This window comes from Pseudophryne corroboree, chromosome 8, assembly GCF_028390025.1.
Source record: "Pseudophryne corroboree isolate aPseCor3 chromosome 8, aPseCor3.hap2, whole genome shotgun sequence".
NCBI lineage: Eukaryota > Metazoa > Chordata > Amphibia > Anura > Myobatrachidae > Pseudophryne > Pseudophryne corroboree.
Genome location: NC_086451.1, coordinates 415,318,158 through 415,340,353, shown reverse-complemented (window position 1 = coordinate 415,340,353; position 22,196 = coordinate 415,318,158). Strand labels below are relative to the sequence as shown.

At 48.5% G+C, this 22,196-nt stretch overlaps 1 protein-coding gene across 2 annotated transcripts in view; it reads left to right on the top strand.

Moving 5' to 3' along the window:
* The first annotated feature begins 8,152 nt into the window (after positions 1–8,152).
* Positions 8,153–22,196, top strand: part of LOC134949378 (EOLA-like protein) — a 63,819-nt gene continuing 49,775 nt past the window's right edge. The window contains exon 1 of one of the 2 annotated variants that reach the window (XM_063937917.1): positions 8,153–8,451. The gene's annotated coding sequence lies outside the window, so the exon portion shown is untranslated. Of the gene's footprint in view, positions 8,549–22,196 lie in introns of both variants that reach the window. The other variant, XM_063937916.1, reaches the window with a different exon arrangement.

The window sequence follows — 22,196 nt, the reverse complement described above, 5'->3', positions numbered from 1 at the left end:
AAAATCATAAACAAGATTAATGAGCTAGAAGGACTTGCAGTAAAGGCTGTTCTTTATTCTTCAACAACACATGCAATAGTAATAATAAGAATTTACTCACCGGTAATTCTATTTCTCGTAGTCCGTAGTGGATGCTGGGAACTCCGTAAGGACCATGGGGAATAGACGGGCTCCGCAGGAGACTGGGCACTCTTAAAAGAAAGATTAGGTACTATATCTGGTGTGCACTGGCTCCTCCCTCTATGACCCTCCTCCAGACCCCAGTTAGGGAAACTGTGCCTGGAAGAGCTGACATTACTAGGAAAGGATTTGGAATCCAGGGTAAGACTCATACCAGCCACACCAATCACACTGTACAACTCGTGATAACCATATCCAGTTAACAGTATGAACAACATCTGAGCCTCAGTAACAGATGGCTCATAACAATAACCCTTTAGTTAAGCAATAACTATATACATGTATTGCAGAGAGTCCGCACTTGGGACGGGCGCCCAGCATCCACTACGGACTACGAGAAATAGAATTACCGGTGAGTAAATTCTTATTTTCTCTGACGTCCTAGTGGATGCTGGGAACTCCGTAAGGACCATGGGGATTATACCAAAGCTCCCAAACGGGGGGGGAGAATGTGGTTGACTCTGCAGCACCGAATGAGCAAAAGCAAGGTCCTCCTCAGCCAGGGTATCAAACTTGTAGAACTTAGCAAATGTGTTTGAACCCGACCAAGTAGCAGCTCGGCAAAGCTGTAAAGCCGAGACCCCTCGGGCAGCCGCCCAAGAAGAGCCCACCTTCCTTGTGGAATGGGCTTTTACTGATTTAGGATGCGGCAATCCTGCCGCAGAATGAGCTTGCTGAATCGTGTTACAGATCCAGTGCGCAATAGTTTGCTTTGAAGCAGGAGCACCCAGCTTGTTGGGCGCATGCAGGATAAACAGCGAGTCAGTTTTCCTGACTCCAGCCGTCCTGGCTACATAGATTTTCAAAGCCCTGACTACATCTAGTAACTTGGAGTCCTCCAAGTCCCTAGTAGCCGCAGGCACCACAATAGGTTGGTTCAAATGAAACGCTGATACCACCTTAGGGAGAAATTGGGGACGAGTCCTCAATTCTGCCCTGTCCATATGGAAGATCATATAAGGGCTTTTACACGACAAAGCCGCCAATTCTGACACACGCCTAGCCGAAGCTAAGGCCAATAGCATGACCACTTTCCACGTGAGATATTTTAGCTCCACGGTCTTAAGTGGCTCAAACCAGTGGGATTTCAGGAAATCCAACACAACGTTAAGATCCCAAGGTGCCACTGGAGGCACAAAAGGGGGCTGAATATGCAGCACTCCCTTAACAAACGTCTGAACTTCAGGCAGTGAAGCCAGTTCTTTTTGAAAGAAAATAGATAGGGCCGAAATCTGGACCTTTATGGATCCTAATTTTAGGCCCATAGTCACTCCTGACTGTAGGAAGTGCAGGAATCGACCCAGCTGGAATTCCTCTGTAGGAGCCTTCCTGGCCTCACACCAAGCAAAATATTTTCGCCATATACGGTGATAATGTTGTGCTGTCACGTCTTTCCTAGCCTTTATCAGCGTAGGAATCACTTCATCCGGAATGCCCTTTTCCGTTAGGATCCGGCGTTCAACCGCCATGCCGTCAAACGCAGCCGCGGTAAGTCTTGGAACAGACAGGGCCCCTGCTGTAACAGGTCCTGTCTGAGAGGCAGAGGCCATGGGTCCTCTGAGATAATTTCTTGTAGTTCTGGGTACCAAGTTCTTCTTGGCCAATCCGGAACGATGAGTATAGTTCTTACTCCTCTCTTTCTTACAATCCTCAGTACCTTGGGTATGAGAGGAAGAGGAGGGAACACATAAACCGACTGGTACACCCACGGTGTCACTAGTGCGTCCACAGCTATCGCCTGAGGGTCTCTTGACCTGGCGCAATATTTTTTTAGCTTTTTGTTGAGATGGGACGCCATCATGTCTACCTGTGGCCGTTCCCAACGATTTACAATCAGCGTGAAGACTTATGGATGAAGTCCCCACTCTCCCGGGTGGAGGTCGTGCCTGCTGAGGAAGTCTGCTTCCCAGTTGTCCACTCCCGGAATGAACACTGCTGACAGTGCTAGCACGTGATTCTCCGCCCATCGAAGAATCCTCGTGGCTTCTGCCATCGCCATCCTGCTTCTTGTGCCGCCCTGTCGGTTTACATGGGCGACCGCCGTGATGTTGTCTGACTGAATCAGCACCGGTTGGTTTTGAAGCAGGGGTTCTGCTTGACTCATGGCGTTGTAAATGGCCCTTAGTTCCAGAATATTTATGTGAAGGGAAGTCTCCTGACTTGACCACTGTCCTTGGAAGTTCCTTCCCTGAGTGACTGCCCCCCATCCTCAGAGGCTTGCGTCCGTGGTCACCAGGACCCAGTCCTGTATGCCGAATCTGCGGCCCTCGAGAAGATGAGCACTCTGCAGCCACCACAGCAGAGACACCCTGGCCCTTGGGGACAGGGTGATCAACCGATGCATCTGAAGATGCGATCCGGACCATTTGTCTAACAGATCCCACTGAAAGATCCTTGCATGGAACCTGCCGAAGGGAATTGCTTCGTAAGAAGCCACCATCTTTCCCAGGACTCGTGTGCAGTGATGCACCGACACCTGTTTTTGGTTTCAGGAGGTCCCTGACCAGAGATGACAATTCCTGGGCCTTCTCCACCGGGAGAAACACCTTCTTCTGTTCTGTGTCCAGAATCATGCCCAGGAAGAGCAGACGCATCGCAGGAATCAGCTGCGACTTTGGGATATTCAGAATCCAGCCGTGCTGTAGCAACACTTCCCGAGAAAGTGCTACGCTGACTAACAACTGCTCTCTGGACCTCGCCTTTATAAGGAGATCGTCCAAGTACGGGATAATTATAACTCCCTTCTTCCGAAGGAGTATCATCATTTCGGCCATTACCTTGGTAAATACCCTCGGTGCCGTGGACAGACCAAACGGCAACGTCTGGAATTGGTAATGACAGTCCTGTACCACAAACCTGAGGTACTCCTGGTGAGGTGGGTAAATGGGGACATGCAGATAAGCGTCCTTGATGTCCAGCGACACCATAAAATCCCCCTCTTCCAGGCTTGCAATAACCGCCCTGAGCGATTCCATTTTGAACTTGAACTTCCTTACATAAGTGTTCAAGGATTTTAAATTTAGAATGGGTCTCACCGAACCGTCTGGTTTCGGTACCACAAACATTGTGGAATAGTAACCCCGTCCCTGTTGAAGGAGGGGAACCTTGATTATCACCTGCTGAAGGTACAGCTTGTGAATAGCCGCCAGCACTACCTCCCTTTCCCTGGGAGCCGCTGGCAAGGCTGATTTGAGGTAACGGCGAGGGGGAGTCGCCTCGAACTCCAGCATGTATCCCTGAGATACCACTTGTAGAACCCAGAGATCCACCTGTGAGCGAACCCACTGGTCGCTGAAGTTCCGGAGACGCGCCCCCACCGCACCTGGCTCCACCTGTGGAGCCCCAGCTTCATGCGGTGGACTTAGTGGAAGCAGGGGAGGATTTTTGTTCCTGGGAACTGGCTGTCTGGTGCAGGTTTTTCCTCTACCCCTGCCTCTGGGAAGAAAGGATGCGCCTCTGACCCGCTTGCCTTTCTGAGGCCGAAAGGACTGTACATGATAATACGGTGCTTTCTTAGGCTGTGAGGGAACCTGAGGTAAAAAAGTCGACTTCCCAGCTGTTGCTGTGGATACAAGGTCCGAGAGACCGTCCCCAAACAATTCCTCACCCTTATAAGGCAAAACCTCCATGTGCCTTTTAGAATCAGCATCACCTGTCCACTGCCGAGTCCATAATACTCTCCTGGCAGAAATGGACATTGCATTAATTCTAGATGCCAGCCGGCAAATGTCCCTCTGTGCATCCCTCATATACAAGACGACGTCCTTTATATGCTCTATAGTTAGCAAAATAGCATCCCTCGAGGGTATCAATGTTGTCTGACAGGGTATCAGACCATGCTGCTGCAGCACTACACATCCATGCTGAAGCAATAGCAGGTCTCAGTATAGTACCTGAGTGTGTATATACAGACTTCAGGATAGCCTCCTGCTTTCTATCTGCAGGCTCCTTTAGGGCAGCCGTATCCTGAGACGGCAGTGCCACCCTTTTAGATAATCGTGTGAGCGCCTTGTCCACCCTAGGGGATGTCTCCCAGCGTAACCTATCCGTTGGCGGGAAAGGGTACGCCATCAGTAACCTCTTAGAAATCACTAGTTTCTTATCAGGGGAACACCACGCTTCTTCACACAATTCATTTAATTCATCAGATGGGGGAAAAGTCACTGGCTGCTTTTTCTCCCCAAACATAATACCCTTTTTAGTGGTAACCGGGTTAATGTCAGAAATGTGCAACACATTTTTCATTGCCGTAATCATGCATCGGATGGCCCTTGTGGACTGTGCATTTGTCTCATCCTCGTCTACACTGGAGTCAGACTCCGTGTCGACATCTGTGTCTGCCATCTGAGCTAGCGGGCGTTTTTGAGCCCCTGATGGCCTCTGAGATGCCTGGGCAGGCGCGGGCTGAGATGCCGGCTGTCCCAAGGCTGTTACGTCATCAAACCTTTTATGTACAGAGTTGACACTGTCGGTTAATACCTTCCACATATCCATCCACTCTGGTGTCGGCCCCGTAGGGGGCGACATCACACTTATCGGCTCCTGCTCCGCCTCCACGTAGCCCTCCTCATCAAACATGTCGACACAGCCGTACCAACACACCGCACACACACAGGGAATGCTCTGACTGAGGACAGGACCCCACAAAGTCCTTTGGGGAGACAGAGAGAGAGTATGCCAGCACACACCACAGCGCTATATGACACAGGGATTTTCACTATACTGAGTGATTTTTCAAAATAGCTGCTTATTACACCAATTGCGCCTAAATTTATGTGCCCCCCCCCTCTCTTTTTTACCCTTGTTGTACTGTATACTGCAGGGGAGAGCCTGGGGAGCGTCCTTCCAGCGGAGCTGTGAAGAGAAAATGGCGCTGGCTGTGCTGAGGAAGATAGCCCCGCCCCCTCAGCGGCGGGCTTCTCCCGCTTTTTATAATGTTAATGGCGGGTTTTTTTTGCACATATACAGTGTTATACACTGTATTATGTGCTATTTGTGCCAAAAGGTAAACTAATTGCTGCCCAGGGCGCCCCCCCCCCAGCGCCCTGCACCCAACAGTGACCGGAGTGTGTGGTGTGCTATGGGAGCAATGGCGCACAGCTGCAGTGCTGTGCGCTACCTTAATGAAGACAGGAGTCTTCAGCCGCCGTTTTTCATCTTTATCTTCCGTCTTCTGGCTCTGCAAGGGGGACGGCGGCGCGGCTCCGGGAACGGACGATCGAGGTCGTGCCCTGTGTTCGATCCCTCTGGAGCTAATGGTGTCCAGTAGCCTTAGAAGCACAAGCTAGCTGCAAGCAGGTAGGTTTGCTTCTCTCCCGTCAGTCCCTCGTAGCAGTGAGTCTGTTGCCAGCAGATCTCACTGAAAATAAAAAACCTAACAAATACTTTCTTTTCTAGTGAGCTCAGGAGAGCCCACTAGGAGCACCCAGCTCTGGCCAGGCACAGATTCTAACTGAGGTCTGGAGGAGGGGCATAGAGGGAGGAGCCAGTGCACACCAGATATAGTACCTAATCTTTCTTTTAAGAGTGCCCAGTCTCCTGCGGAGCCCGTCTATTCCCCATGGTCCTTACGGAGTTCCCAGCATCCACTAGGACGTCAGAGAAAAACAGTTAAAGCTGTATTCAACTCTTAGCGCGTGGACCAGCACTTATGCTGATGACATCATACCTGACGAGCAAGTACTCTTCCTCAGCCATAGATATATATACAGATATATATACTTAAGATGGGTACGCACTTAGCGATGTGTACACTGATGCGACCCGGCATGCGACAATTACATACATACTTGCCAGTCTGGCAGTGGGGAGAAGAGTGAAAGCACGTCCAGTGTGTATGCACCTTTAGATTTGGGTGGGGTGTGTTCAAATTGAAATCTACATTGCAGTGTAGAAATTAAGCAGCCAGTATTTACCATGTGCAGAAACAATGGCCCTCATTCCGAGTTGATCGGTCGCAAGGCGAATTTAGCAGAGTTACACACGCTAAGCCGCCGCCTACTGGGAGTGAATCTTAGCTTCTTAAAATTGCGCCCGATGTATTCGCAATATTGCGATTACTAACTACTTAGCAGTTTCAGAGTAGCTCCAGACTTACTCTGCCTGTGCGATCAGTTCAGTGCTTGTCGTTCCTGGTTGACGTCACAAACACACCCAGCGTTCGCCCAGGCACTCCCACCGTTTCCCCGGCCACTCCTGCGTTTTTTCCGGAAACGGTAGCGTTTTCAGCCACACGCCCCTGAAACGCCGTGTTTCCGCCCAGTAACACCCATTTCCTGTCAATCACATTACGATCGCCGGAGCGAAGAAAAAGCCGTGAGTAAAAATACTTTCTTCATAGTAAAGTTACTTGGCGCAGTCGCAGTGCGAACATTGCGCATGCGTACTAAGCGGATTTTCACTGCGATGCGATGAAAAAGAACGAGCGAACAACTCGGAATGAGGGCCAATATGACCCACCCAAATCTAACTCTCTCTGCACATCTGTTACATCTGCCCCACTTGCATACCTCCCAACTTTTAAAAATGGGTGTCCGGGACAACTGCGTGGCAAAGCTGCGCCCACAAAAGGGGCATGGTCTATTGGAAAGGGGTGTGACTTTGTGGGAGTGCCGCGATCGCAAGCTACGCCCCCCCATTTTCGCCACTGAGGGGGCTTGCCCAGCGCTCTGTGAACTACTGGCATGCCCTCTCTCCCTCTGTCACCTGTGAATAGACGCTGTGCATCTATGAGTGACAGGAGCCTCCCAACTGCCCCCCACCCCACAGCGGGACAGGAGTGAGTGACAGGAGCCTCCCAACTGCCCGCCACCCCACAGCGGGACAGGAGTGAGTGACAGGAGCCTCCCAACTGCCCCCCACCCTACAGCAGGACTGTCCCACAAAAATTGGGACAGTTGGGAGGTATGCCCACTTGTAGTGCAACATGGTTTTGTCCAATCGCTTTTTTGGTTTGCTAACAAACCTGAATAACGCCCTAGGTCAGCCGACCTATCTGACGATTGGTAAGTGCATACACACTTACCGATTGTCAGCCCGATGTGTTGTGCTTGACGTCACAACTGGGCAGTTATTTACATGTATCTGCCCAGTAGAGGTGTCAGTCAGTGGCGGCCTCTGCAGCAAGTGCCGACCACACATACACACAGCACGATGCGCTGATATATCTGCAGATATATCGGTCATTGGCCAACGCGACATGTCTGTGAACAACGTAATTCAGACATATTTGGGGTACACATCCACCGACGCGCCAACAATATATCAGCCATTCAATTGAACGTCCGATATATCGCCCAGTGTGTACCCAGCATAAGAAGATAAGGAACCACTTGTGCTGGTAAAAATGCAACACAAATCCCGCAATGCATGTAGTCATTCAGCAGAGAGGATGAGCCCCTTAGCGCTGGCTCAGAGGATTGGAAAGCTACACTCAAGGAAGAGGGTTTCAGACAGTAATTTTCTACAAAGAAAGCGGAGACTCTGTAGTCTGCAATCTACCTGAAGCCTAACCAGGGACCCAGAATAGTCAGGTCTCCTAAAATATGAAGTCGTCAAGAGGGCAGGAAGGAGAGAGCCTCAGGTCCACCACCGCTTTCCCTAGATCTGTGGAATGTGCAACAGCGCACTCAGAAGGGGTTTCTGAGTACCCAGAAACCACTCGTAATCAGTGCTGGCGAGCAGATACTCTATGGGCCATTTTACACTAGCCGGTTTTCACCAGCCGGCAAGAAGCTGGGCGGCTTTTTGCCTTGCAGTGTTTTCAGTTATGAAAACACACTGCTCCTTTCACACAGCACGGTCTCGGCCTAGCTGCCGGGTTGCAGCCGGAAATATCCACTGGAAGGTCCGACTGCCGTGCCATCCCTGATGGCAGTCTAGAATGTGTGTGAATGGGAGCTTTCACACACAACGGCTTTTTTCTTCTTCTGCTGCTGCTGCACGTGCGCACAGGCACAGCAGTAAGCACGGCTGAAAGGAGTTGTGTGTGAAAGGCTTTGCCAGTCAGTAAAAAAATGGACGACTTTTGTCTGTCTTTTTGCTGTCCGGACAAAACCTGAGTGTGTGAAACAGCCCTATCTATGGCTCCGACCAGTGGATGGTTCCTGTGAGGCGGCTGGGCGCTGGGAGCTGCTGTCAGTGTCTGTCACTGCTGCGTGCAGTACTGCCGGGTGCCACTAGATGCCGCCATCTCTATTTGTGCTGTCCCATCTGCCAATAGTTGGCACTTCTGAAAACAAACTGAAAGCTGAGCTAAGGGAAAGCATGCAGGTAATACAGGCGGGAGCATGCAGCATGGGGGAGAGACTCCACTGTGCAGCTCTGTAAGATTCTCATGAGGATCAATAGCTGGGATTCTACAGAGGAAGTGAGTAAGCTGCTTTTATGTGTGTGATCTCTCTCTCTGTTTTCTACATCTATGTAGCCTTACCATACTATCCCTTTAAAATGGTTCACTCATGAATTACACAGGTTCTGTGGCTGCTTAAAACCAGGTGATATGCAGGCTTGTAGTCAGCCAGCCACAGAACCTGTGTAATTCATGGGAGTCCTGGTTTATATATTTAAATCAACAGAGTTCAGCACTCACCATAACAAACAGTGGGGTTTTAGTTCATCAATTGATAAGCTTACCATACTATCCTTTTATACTGGGACACTCATGGATTACACAGGTTCTGTGGCTGATTAAAACCAGGTGTAATGCAGGCTTGAATTTAGCTAGCCACAGAACCTGTGTAATTCATGAGTGTCCTAGTTTGGGATGCGGTTAAGACACCAGCTGTCGGGGGACACTGAAGGGGGTGTTCCCAGCACCTACAGAGGTGCTGGCTTCTCCCAAGTGCTCGTTAGTGTGAATAGATGACGTGCCTAATGGTGTTATTGAACGGCCGATATATCGCTGGCCCGTCAGCCAGTGTGTATGAACGATGTGTCTGTGAATGCTGTTCAGACATATCGCGTCCGCCCTGCAACACAGCTTATGACCAATATATCCACCGATATATTGGTGCATCGCTGTGTGCATGCTGCACCAGCCGGCGGTGATTGACCGCTGAACTGGGCGGGCACATGTAAATGCCCTCCCAGTGCGTGACGTCAGTCCCGACGGATCGGGCACTGTGTACCCTCAACACTGCCCGGTCCGTCCATAGATATATCTGGAGATATAGGGGGTAATTCAGATCTAATCGCTGGGCTGCGTTTTTTGCTGTCCTGTGATCAGATGGTCGCCGCCTCCAGGGGGAGTGTATTTTCGCTGTGCAAGTGTGCGTTCCTATGTGTTACCAGAGCTGCTCAGAATCAGTTTGTGCAGTCTCTGCTCAGCCCAGGACTTACTCTTCCAATGCGATGAAATCCTGCTGATCGGGGACGGAGCCGACATCACACACCCTCCCTGAAAACATTTGAGGCCGCCTGCATTTTTCCGGACACTCCCTGAAAACGGTCAGTTGCCTGCCACAAACGGCCTCTTCCTGTCAGTCTCCTTGCAATCGCTTTTTTCTCATACGTCCTAGAGGATGCTGGGGTCACCATTAGAACCATGGGGTATAGACGGGATCCGCAGGAGACATGGGCACTTTAAGACTTTCAAAGGGTGTGAACTGGCTCCTCCCTCTATGTCCCTCCTCTAGACTCCAGTTTTAGAATTGTGCCCAGTGAGACTGGACGCACTACAGGGGAGCTCTACTTAGTTTTCTCTGAAAAGGCTTATGTTAGGTTTTTATTTTCAGGGAGGCTGCTGGCAACAGTCTCCCTGCTTTGTGGGACTTAGGGGAGAGAAGTATGACCAACTTCCAGTGAGTTCAAGGGCTCTGCTTCTAGCTACAGGACACCATTAGCTGCTGAGTGTGCTGATCGCTGGGTACGCCTAGATGCTCACTCCCGCAGCCTGCCGTCACCCCCTTACAGAGCCAGAAGTCAGAAGACAGGTGAGTAGCAGAAGAAAAGAAGACTTCAGCTTCACTGATGGCATTCTGTGGTACCGCGCAGCGAACGGAACGCTGCGCGCCATGCTCCCACACACACAGCACTGGAGGGGGGGGGGAGGGGCAAAAATCCTCAATTTCCACTGGCAAGAGGGGACATTAGTGCCAAGGCACTGTCCTAACCCCCGCCAGTATAATTATTTATTAAAAGAAGCGGGACAGAAGCGTGCCATTAAGGGGGCGGAGCTTCTTCCTCACAGCTCACTCTCAGCTCGGTGCCATTTCCTCTCCACAGGACTGCAGAGACGCTGGTCCTTCCTCACACTGCTGACAAGTATCAGGGTGCAAAACGAGGGGGGGGGGGGGCACAGTATAATTTGGTGCAATATATTTGATATTTAAAGCGCTACAGGTCTGGGGCATTTTTTAGTGTTTTCAGACCCGTTAATTTGGCACTGGGTTGTGAGCTGGCAAATCTCCTCTGTGTCTCTCTGACAGACTTTACTGTGGGTCTGTCCCCTATATGCCCGGTGTGTCTGTGGGTGTTTGGTACACGTGTCGACATGTCTGAGGCTGAGTGCTCTTCCCAGGAGGAGGCTGTATTAGGGACACAAACGGCTGTGGGGGTGACCCTGTCGGCACCGCCGACTCCTGATTGAGTAAATGCTTTGAATGCTAATGTGGCTCTTATTAGTAAGAGATTAGATAAGTCTGAGTCTCAGACCCAGGCATGGAAGAAATCTGTGGAGGATGTGTTATTACAAGTCCAGGACACTACAGGGGTCACAAAAACGTACTTTTGCCCAGTTGGCAGACACTGGTACCGACACGGACACTGATTCCAGTGTCGACTATAGTGATTCCAGATTAGATCCAAAATTGGCAAAGAGCATTCAGTACATGATTGTGGCGGTTAAAGATGTATTCCATATCACTGGGGTCCCTGCTGTTCCTGATAAAAGGGTCTGTATGTATAAGGAAAAGAAACCTGAACTAACGTTTCCTCTCTCTCATGAACTGAACACTCTATTTGAAAAAGTTTGGGAATACCCTGACAGAAAGTTTCAGGTTCCCAAAAGGTTTCCGGTGGCTTATCCGTTTCCCTCTGGGGATAGGGAAAAGTGGGAGTCACCCTCCATTGTAGACAAGGCCCTATCACGTTTGTCAAAAAAGGTGGCTCTCCCGTCACCTGGCACGGCAGCCCTTAAGGACCCTGCGGATCGTAAGCAAGAAACTACGTTAAAATCCATTTATGCGACCACAGGTACGCTACTCAGACCTGTCATTGCATCTGCGTGGGTGAGTAGTGCTATCGAAAAGTGGGCAGATAACTTGTCATCTGATATAGATACCCTAGATAGGGATAGCATCCTCTTGACGCTGGGTTATATCAAGGACGCTGCAGCGTACCTAAAGGAAACTGCGAGAGATATTGGCCTTTTGGGATCAAAAGCCAATGCCATGGCAGTCTCAGCTAGGCAAGCATTGTGGATTCACCAATGGAATGCTGATGCTGACTCCAAGAAAAATATGGAATCTCTACCATATAAAGGCGGTGCCTTGTTTGGTGACGGCCTCACTGATTTTGGTATCTACGGCTACCGCAGGTAAGTCATCCTTTTTGCCTTATGTTACTCCACAACAAAAGAAAACACACCACTATCAAATGCAGTCCTTTCGGCCCAATAAATACAGAAAAGGGCGAGGTTCTTCCTTCCTTGCTACTAGAGGAAGGGGAAGAGGTAAAAGATCACCAGCCTTGTCGGGTTCCCAGGAGCAGAAGTCCTCCCCAGCTTCTGCCAAATCCACCGCATGACGCTGGGGCTCCTCTGCGGGAGTCCGCACCGGTGGGGGCACGTCTCAAACTCTTCAGTTAGTTCTGGTTTCGTTCGGACCAGGACCCATGGGTTTTACAAATAGTATCCCAAGGGTACAAACTGGAGTTTCAAGACGTTCCCCCTCGCCGATTTTTCAAATCGGCCTTACCAGCTTCTCTTCCAGACAGGGAGGTAGTATGCAACGCAATACAAAAGTTGTGTCAAAATCAGGTCATTGTCATGGTTCCCCCGTCACAACAGGGAGAAGGCTTTTATTCTAGCCTGTTCGTGGTCCCGAAGCCGGACGGCTCGGTCAGACCAATTCTAAACCTGAAATCCCTCAATTTCTACCTAAAGAAATTCAAATTCAAGATGGAGTCTCTCCGAGCAGTGATCTCCAGTCTGGAGGAAGGGGATTTTATGGTGTCAGTGGACATAAAGGATGCCTACTTACATGTTCCCATTTATCCTCCGCATCAGGCTTACCTGAGGTTTGCAATTCAGGATTGTCATTACCAATTTCAGACGTTGCCGTTTGGTCTGTCCACGGCTCCGAGGATTTTCACCAAAGTGATGGCGGAAATGATGGTTCTCCTTCGCAAGCAAGGAGTCACGATTATCCCGTACTTGGACGATCTCCTGATAAAGGCGAGATCCAGGGACCAGTTGGTGCAAAACATTGCACTCTCCCTGACAGTTCTCCAACAACATGGTTGGCTCCTAAACTTGCCAAAATCACAGTTGATTCCGAAGACGCGGTTGTCGTTTTTGGGAATGATACTGGACACAGAACTACAGAGAGTTTTTCTTCCAGTGGAAAAGGCTCTGGAACTTCAGAGTCTGGTCAAACAAATTCTGAAACCAGCAAGAGTGTCAATCCATCAATGCACTCGGTTGCTGGGGAAGATGGTTGCGGCCTACGAGGCGATTCAGTTTGGCAGATTCCATGCCAGAGTGTTTCAGTGGGACCTGTTGGACAAGTGGTCCGGATCCCACCTGCACATGCACCGAAGGATAATCCTGTCTTCCAAGACCAGAATCTCACTCCTGTGGTGGCTGCACAGCTCTCGCCTCCTAGAGGGGCGCAGGTTCGGGATCCAGGACTGGATCCTAGTAACCACGGATGCAAGTCTCCGAGGTTGGGGAGCAGTCACACAGGGGGAAAACTTCCAAGGAAGATGGTCAATCCAGGAAACTTGTCTCCAAATAAACGTTCTGGAGTTAAGGGCCATTTACAACGTCCTTCTACAAGCGCTCTGTCAGCGATCTTCATTCCAGGAGTGGACAACTGGGAAGCAGACTTCCTCAGCAGACACGATCTCCATCCAGGAGAGTGGGGCCTCCATCAGGAGGTCTTCACAGAAGTGACAAGTCATTGGGGAATTCCTCAAATAGACATGATGGCATCTCGTCTCAACAAGAAGCTTCAGAGATATTGTTCCAGGTCGAGGGACCCTCAAGCAATAGCAGTGGATGCACTGGTGACACCATGGGTGTTTCAGTCGGTGTATGTATTCCCTCCACTTCCTCTCATTCCAAAAGTTCTAAAGATCATAAGAAGAACAAAGATTCAAGCGATCCTCATTGTCCTAGACTGGCCAAGGAGGGCTTGGTATCCAGATCTTCAGGAATTACTCATAGGAGATCCCTGGCCTCTTCCTCTACGCGAGGACCTGTTACAGCAGGGGCCGTGCGTGTTTCAAGACTTACTGCGGCTATGTTTGACGGCATGGCGGTTGAACGCCAAATCCTAGCCCGAAAGGGTGTTCCCAGTGAAGTCATTCCCACACTTATTCAGGCCAGGAAAGGAGTAACGTCTAGACATTACCACTGTATTTGGAGAAAATACGTTTCTTGGTGTGAATCCAAGAAGGCTCCTACGGAAGAATTTCAGCTAGGACGTTTTCTCCATTTTCTACAAGCAGGTGTGGATGCGGGCCTAAAGTTGGGCTCAATTAAGGTACAGATTTCAGCCTTATCGGTTTTCTTTCAAAAACAATTGGCCTCCCTTCCAGAAGTTCAGACTTTCGTGAAAGGTGTGTTGCTCATCCAACCTCCATTTGTTCCCCCAGTGGCACCATGGGATCTTAACGTGGTGTTGCAGTTCCTTCAATCACATTGGTTTGAACCTTTACAGATGGTGGGGTTGAAATTCCTCACTTGGAAAGTGGTCATTCTGTTGGTCTTGGCATCCGCAATGTGGGTGTCTGAGTTAGCGGCCTTGTCTCACAAGAGCCCCTATTTGATCTTCCATGAAGATAGAGCAGAGTTGAGGACTCGTCAGCAATTTCTGACGAGGGTGGTTTCATCTTTCCACATGAACCAACCTATTGTAGTGCCGGTGGCTACTGACGCCTTAATTGAGTCAAAGTCTCTGGATGTGGTCAGAGCTTTGAAAATTTATGTCGCCAGAACGGCTCAGGTTAGGAAAATGGAGGCTCTGTTTGTCCTGTATGCTCCCAACAAGATTGGGTGTCCTGCTTCCAAGCAGACCATTGCACGCTGGATCTGTAATACGATTCAGCATGCTCATTCCACGGCTGGATTGGCGTTACCGAAATCGGTGAAGGCCCATTCTACTAGAAAGGTGGGCTCGTCCTGGGCAGCTGCCCGGGGGGTCTCGGCATTGCAACTTTGCCGAGCAGCTACTTGGTCGGGGTCAAACACATTTGCAAAATTCTACAAGTTTGATACCCTGGCCGATGATGACCTCAAGTTTGGTCATTCGGTGCTGCAGAGTCATCCGCACTCTCCCGCCTGTTCTAGAGCTTTGGTATAACCCCATGGTTCTAATGGTGACCCAAGCATCCTCTAGGACGTATGAGAAAATATGATTTTAATACCTGCCGGTAAATCCTATTCTCTTAGTCCGTAGAGGATGCTGGGCACCCGTCCCAGTGCGTACTGTATCTGCAGTTATTAGTTGTTGTTACACACATGTTTTGTTACGTTTATAGTCAGCCTGTTGCTGAAATTGTTCATGCCGTTGGCTTGTGTTCTGTTGAATGCCACATTGTGCGGCATGCTTGAGGTGTGAGCTGGTATAAATCTCACCTTAGTTAACAATAAATCCTTTCCTCGAAATGTCCGTTTCCCTGGGCACAGTTCCTATAACTGGAGTCTGGAGGAGGGGCATAGAGGGAGGGGCCAGTTCACACCCTTTGAAAGTCTTAAAGTGCCCATGTCTCTTGCGGATCCCGTCTATACCCCATGGTTCTAATGGTGACCCCAGCATCCTCTACGGACTAAGAGAAAAGGATTTACCGGTAGGTATTAAAATCCTATTTTTGCACCATCCCGCCGCTAGGCACTGATGCCCGATGCAGTCATCCGACGCGCCAGCGCATTGTGGTGCATATGCATGCGCAGTTCACATCTGTTCGCACAGCAGCGATCAGGTCTGAATTACCCCCATAGTGTGTACCCAGCATAGTCTGCCAAGTACAGCCTCATGTATGTGACCAATTATCATGTATGACCCCAAATACCCTCCTGTGCCTGTAAGTTCCCTATGTACAGCCTCTCACACCCGTGCACATGTACTATGCACTCTCTGCTACTGTATCTGCTACTGTATCTGCAACTTTTGTCACATAGGATAATCACAGCCACCATTGTCCCACACAGCCCCCCAGGTAAAGAGAGAACAATGAGGTAAAAAAAAATGATGTCATATAACTTGTGGTTCTACCCACAACTGAAAAACTATTATATATTATTCTTCGTAAACAGGGAACTTTTTTTTAACCATTCCTGCTCCCCACATACAGCTACGATAGGGTTCTCCCATCAGGAATACCTTTCCTGAATTAGATGCCATCTCCTGTAAGCAGGACTTGGATCACCATTAGCGCTTCCATAGAACTGTACAGGCGCCCATCTATTGATGCTATGAGGCTGTGTCCACGCTGGCTCAAACATTCCGCATTTAAGATTTTTATTTATCACAATTGAAGTGCCTGTAAATGGATGTAACAACCAATGTCATTGTATTACATGACATCACGCATTCTTTTTGGGCCAAATTCAGTTGTCTACATTACCACATAACGCGGCCAGCCACAGATTTTTGGCTACGCAGATGCTCGCTAACTCTCCATAGGACTGAATGCAGATTTTTGTTCGTAGCCCCTAAGCAGGGAGGTGTCCCTATTTTAAATTAAAAATGTTGGTACTTGGGCACCCACCTATTGGCACTTACCACGTTTTCAATTAGCATAATTTGGCAATAATGACATGCAAAAAGCAGAATAATGGGTTCAATTATATGGGACAGGTATATAGCGTACCGTATTGATTGGACAGGTATATGGGGGTGCTGTATTGGTCAGGTATATCGGGTGCTATATATGGGGGTGCTGTATTGATGGGACAGGTATATGGGGGTACTGTATTGTTGGGACAGGTATATGGGGGTACTGTATTGATGGGACAGGTAACTAGGGGTGCTGTATTGATCAGGTATATGGGGGTGATGTATTGATCAGGTATATTGATGGGACAGATATATGGGGGTGCTGTATAGATGGGGCAGGTATATGGGGTACTGTATTGATGGGACAGGTGTATGGGGGTGCTGTATTGATGGGAGAGGTTAGTGGGGGTGCTGTATTGATGGGACAGGTATATGGGGGTGCTGTATTGTATGTACAGGTGTATGGGGGTGCTTTATTGGTGGGACAGGTAACTGGGGGTGCTGTATTGATCAGGTATATGGGGGTGCTGTATTGTTGGGACAGGTGTATAGGGGGGCTTTATTGATGGGACATGTGTATGGGGGTGCTGAATTCAGGTATATGGGGGTGATGTATTGTTGGGACAGGTGTATGGGGGTGCCGTATTGATCAGGTATATGGGGGGTGATGTATTGTTGGGACAGGTGTATGGGGGTGCTGTATTGGTGGGACAGGTGTATGGGGGTGCTGTATTGGTGGGACAGGTGTATGGGGGTGCTGTATTGGTGGGACAGGTGTATGGTGCTGTATTGGTGGGACAGGTGTATGGTGTGCTGTATTGGTGGACAGGTATATGGGGGTGCTGTATTGGTGGGACAGGTGTATGGGGGTGCTGTATTGGTGGGACAGGTGTATGGGGGTGCTGTATTGGTGGGACAGGTGTATGGGGGTGCTGTATTGGTGGGACAGGTGTATGGTGTGCTGTATTGGTGGACAGATATATGGAGGTGCTGTGTTGATGGGACAGGTGTATGGGGGTGCTGTGTTGATGGGACAGGTATATGGGGGTACTGTATTGTTGGGACAGGTATATGGGGGTACTGTATTGATGGGACAGGTAACTAGGGGTGCTGTATTGATCAGGTATATGGGGGTGATGTATTGATCAGGTATATTGATGGGACAGGTGTATGGGGGTGCTGTATTGGTGGGACAGGTGTATGGTGCTGTATTGGTGGGACAGGTGTATGGTGTGCTGTATTGGTGGACAGGTATATGGGGGTGCTGTATTGGTGGGACAGGTGTATGGGGGTGCTGTATTGGTGGGACAGGTGTATGGGGGTGCTGTATTGGTGGGACAGGTGTATGGTGCTGTATTGGTGGGACAGGTGTATGGTGTGCTGTATTGGTGGACAGATATATGGAGGTGCTGTGTTGATGGGACAGGTGTATGGGGGTGCTGTGTTGATGGGACAGGTGTATGGGGGTGTTGTATGTATGGGACAGGTGTATGGGGTGCTGTATTGATCAGGTATATGGGGGTGCTGTATTGATCAGGTATATGGGGGTGATGTTTTGTTAGGACAGGTGTATGGGGGTGCTGTATTGGTGGGACAGGTATATGGAGGTGCTGTGTTGATGGGACAGGTATATGGGGGTGCTGTGTGGATGGGACAGGTGTATGGGGGTGCTGTATTTATGGGACAGGTATATGGGGGTGCTGTATTGTTGGGACAGGTGTATGGGGTACTGTATTGATCAGGTATATGGGGGTGCTGTATTGATGTGACAGATATATGGGGGTGTTGTATTGATCAGGCATATGGGGGTGCTGTATTGTTGGGACAGGTGTATGGGGTGCTGTATTGATCAGGTATATGGGGGTGCTGTATTGATGTGACAGATATATGGGGGTGTTGTATTGATCAGGTGTATGGGGGTGCTGTATTGATGGGACAGGTGTATGGGGGTGTTGTATTGATCAGGTATATGGGGGTGCTGTATTGATGTGACAGATATATGGGGGTGTTGTATTGATCAGGTATATGGGGGTGCTGTATTGATGGGACAGGTGTATGGGGTGCTGTATTGATCAGGTATATGGGGGTGCTGTATTGATGTGACAGATATATGGGGGTGCTGTATTGATGGGACAGGTGTATGGGGTTGCTGTATTGATGGGAGAGAGAGAAATTTTTTGTCTAATCGGCGCAGAAATATCAATAAAATCTTACATAAAGACGTGTCCGGGTGGACTGAGTGAGATAAAATTATAATATGGAGATTTCCGTGTTCCCAAAGTCCCGTGATTCATATGTCCTTTGGTTCTGTGTATCAATTTCCTTAACTCAAACAGAGAGAAAAAGAGATCATGGTACAGATCCACTTGGGGGGGACAAAGGATTTATTTAACACAGGAAACTCACAATTTTAACAAATAAAACAAGCAAGTAGCCACTGCAAGTGGAAAAACAGGGTGCTGTCGTCACTGATGGTCTCAAGGCTGCACTGCAGGTTCCGGATACCATAAAACGTGCAAGAGGTAGCTTAGACGTCCCAGATCAGGTCACCCTCCGTTCCAATTCACCAACTGCTCAACGCGTTTCGGACTGCTGCGGTCCTTCGTCAGGAGCATAATGGTGAATGGGAAGCACAGATATTTATACCATAACATAATTAGCTGAACAGAATCCACATGGGGCGATTCTTTCCCGCCCAAAATCGTCAGCAGGAAACTCCGTCACCGGAAGTTCCGCTGACCGGAACCGGAAGTCACTATGCGTTCCACCGTCGCCCAAAATCGTCAGCAGGAAACTTCGTCACCGGAAGTTCCGCTGACCGGAAACGGAAGTCAATATGCGTTCCACCGTCGACATCCGGAAATTGACAGTGCGTTCCACCTACGATGTCCGGAAATCCCATACGTATTTTATTGGGTGGTGTCCGCAGAATAGAGTCCCAAATACACAATTCCATAGGTTAAAAAGGATCCTCTTTAGTCCAAATAAGTCCATAAATATGACATGTAATTAAAAAACAGAAATAGGTATATTAAAATTACATATATTCAAATATACCATAAGATATGGGAGACATATTTATAAACAATGCAAGGGATATATAATAAAAATATAAAAAATATTACTGGAGCACAAAATAAAAACTATAAAAACCATTTTAATTCAAAATCCCCATTTAGACCTTCTGGGGTTAGGGTTTCAGATTTAGCTAATTTGCCCTCAATATCTTTATTTCTCCAAGATGAAGTGACCCCTTCTATACCCCAAAAGGCTTTAATGGCGGCTGGGTTACATTTATGAAATTTCTTAAAGTGTGAAGATACAGTGTGGCTATCTAGACCTTTTCTGATATTATAGGTGTGTTCCGCCAATCTTGTTTTTAAATTTCTGCTGGTCTCCCCTATATAAACTAGACCACATAGGCACTCGAGTCCGTAAACCACATTTTTCGAATTGCAGGTAAGGAATTCTTTTATCGGGTCGGTATTGTCTTTAACACAGAACTCTTTTATTTTACTTGGTCCTTTCACCAGTTTACATATTTTGGGGTATAGAAGGGGTCACTTCATCTTGGAGAAATAAAGATATTGAGGGCAAATTAGCTAAATCTGAAATTAAGTGGATTTTTAAACTTAAAACCCTAACCCCAGAAGGTCTAAATGGGGATTTTGAATTAAAATGGTTTTTATAGTTTTTATTTTTTGCTCCAGTAATATTTTTATTATATATCCCTTGCATTGTTTATAAATATGTCTCCCATATCTTATGGTATATTTGAATATATGTAATTTTAATATACCTATTTCTGTTTTTTAATTACATGTCATATTTATGGACTTATTTGGACTAAAGAGGATTCTTTTTAACCTATGGAATTGTGTATTTAGGTATATAGCGTACTGTATTGATTGGACAGGTGTATGGGGGTGCTGTATTCAGGTATATGGGGATGCTGTATTGTTGGGACAGGTGTATGGGGGTGCTGTATTGTTGGGACAGGTATATGGGGGTGCTGTATTCAGGTATATGGGGGTGCTGTATTGTTGGGACTGGTGTATGGCGGTGCTGTATTCAGGTATATGGGGGTGCTGTATTTATAGGACAGGTGTGTTTCGCTTGCAGCTGGGAGTTACAGGTGTTTTATTTACACATTTTTCAAAGTGCTTAAAATGACACACAAATCATTTTACAGACATTTTCTTCACCCCATAATCATCTAATCCTTTAAATTGACAAAACACTCTAGCTTTCTGTATTTCTTTATCATCCACTAGGGGTCACTGGAGTACTCTTGGATATGGACGGCTTCCACCGGAAGAAGGCACTGAATAAATTAATTTTTGAGACTACTCCTCCCCTCCATATCCTCGAGCACTTCAGTGTTTTTTCTGTGCTCGACACAGTTAGAAGGCATAGTGGAGCTCGTCCACGAAGTATTGGAATTTTTTTTTTAGTTCCTAAGTTTTTCTTCTTTTCAAGGATTTCCACGTCCTTTCCCCCCTTCTAACAGGCGTGGGTCAGGGACAGTGGAAGCGGCTGAGAACAGCCGTGAGTGTCGGACCTCTCTGTAAAGAGCTCCCTCACTCCACCTGCAGGCTGCCTGCAAAAAGCTGGACGGAGCTTGGATGAGAAGCCCCGTCATAGACTTTGGTCACGGTCCAGGTATGTTAGGGGCGGTCAGCTCTTGCTGCCGCTCCACTGTTGGGGATTGTATTGGGTACTCACCGCTGCCCGGAGCGCGTGTGCATGGGCCGCATCACGGCTCCATGCGGCGCGCTCTCACTCTCCGCTCCCAGCATCTTAAATACCAGACCGCTACTCCCCAGCGCCGCAGCAGCGCTGCCTGGCTACACAGACACTCCGCAAAATGTGTGTGGCGGGCGGGAGCGCGTGTGCATAGGCCGCTCCAGGGCTCTATGCAGCACGCTCGCTGCTTCCGCTATCCGCCCGCAGCAGCCGAGGAGTTCCCGCTGCCTGGGCCTACAGGTACAGGCCGCTCACACGGCCCTATGCAGACTTCCACAGGCCCCGACCCGGTGCTGTACACGGAGGTCGTGGGAGTGGGGGGGGGGGGGGAGACATTGGCAGTATTTGGCATGCTTAATATGTTAATGTTCTCCTGTCTGTTCCAGGTTTCCTTTATTACATCTCGGCTAAGAGTGGTACTAGGGGAATTTTGGGGTCAGTTTTCTTATTGCTGGCAGGCACTGCACTTGCCTGATATATACCAGGAACTTTGGTGTTATTACTGAGTCGTGCAGTCTGTCTGTGTGTAGTTTGTATTGTCTGTCTTTTATAATGAGTAAGACACCAGCAAAATCTAAGAAACATTTTTCATGTCATGTCTGTAAGAGTGTGTTGCCTGATGGATCCACCACATGTACAGCATGTGTTGTTAATACAGCCATAAATACGATTTCAGAAGTAAAACTACCATCTCTGGACCCTCCATGGGCTTTACTTGCAGATGTATTAGTTGGTTTACAATCAGAGCTGGCCGCCTCTCGTGAAGAAAGAGAGGCGGCAAGATCTGAGTTTAAAATGAGACCATTTGAGTAACCAGAGTCTCAATCTGGTCAGAGGCCCACCTTGAGTGGAAAAGATAAATTTCCTTTTCCTAATAATTCTCCAGTCTCTGGGATACTAGACCTCACGGAACAGGAGTATGAGGAGGGCGAAATAGGGCAACAGTCAGATAGTGACGATTTTGACAGCCCAGGTATTGACAATCTCATCAGAGCAGTACGTCAGTCGCTGGAGTTTACGGAAACTGAGGAGCCCCTGACGAATGATGAGGTAGTTTTTACTAAACGACAGAGATCTCCGATGTGTTTCCCTATTTCGGAATCTCTTAATAAAATGTTACTGGAATCACGGAAAAATCCGGATAAACGGTTTTCTATTCCTCGTAGATTTAAATCGAGTTACCCGTTTCCAGAGTCCATGACAGCTACTTGGGAGAACCCACCATTGGTGGATTCATCCGTATCCAAACTTACAAGGAAGTTAACCATACCAGTACCAACTGCTACTACGCTTAAAGACCCTGCAGATCGTAAAATAGAGGCTATGCTA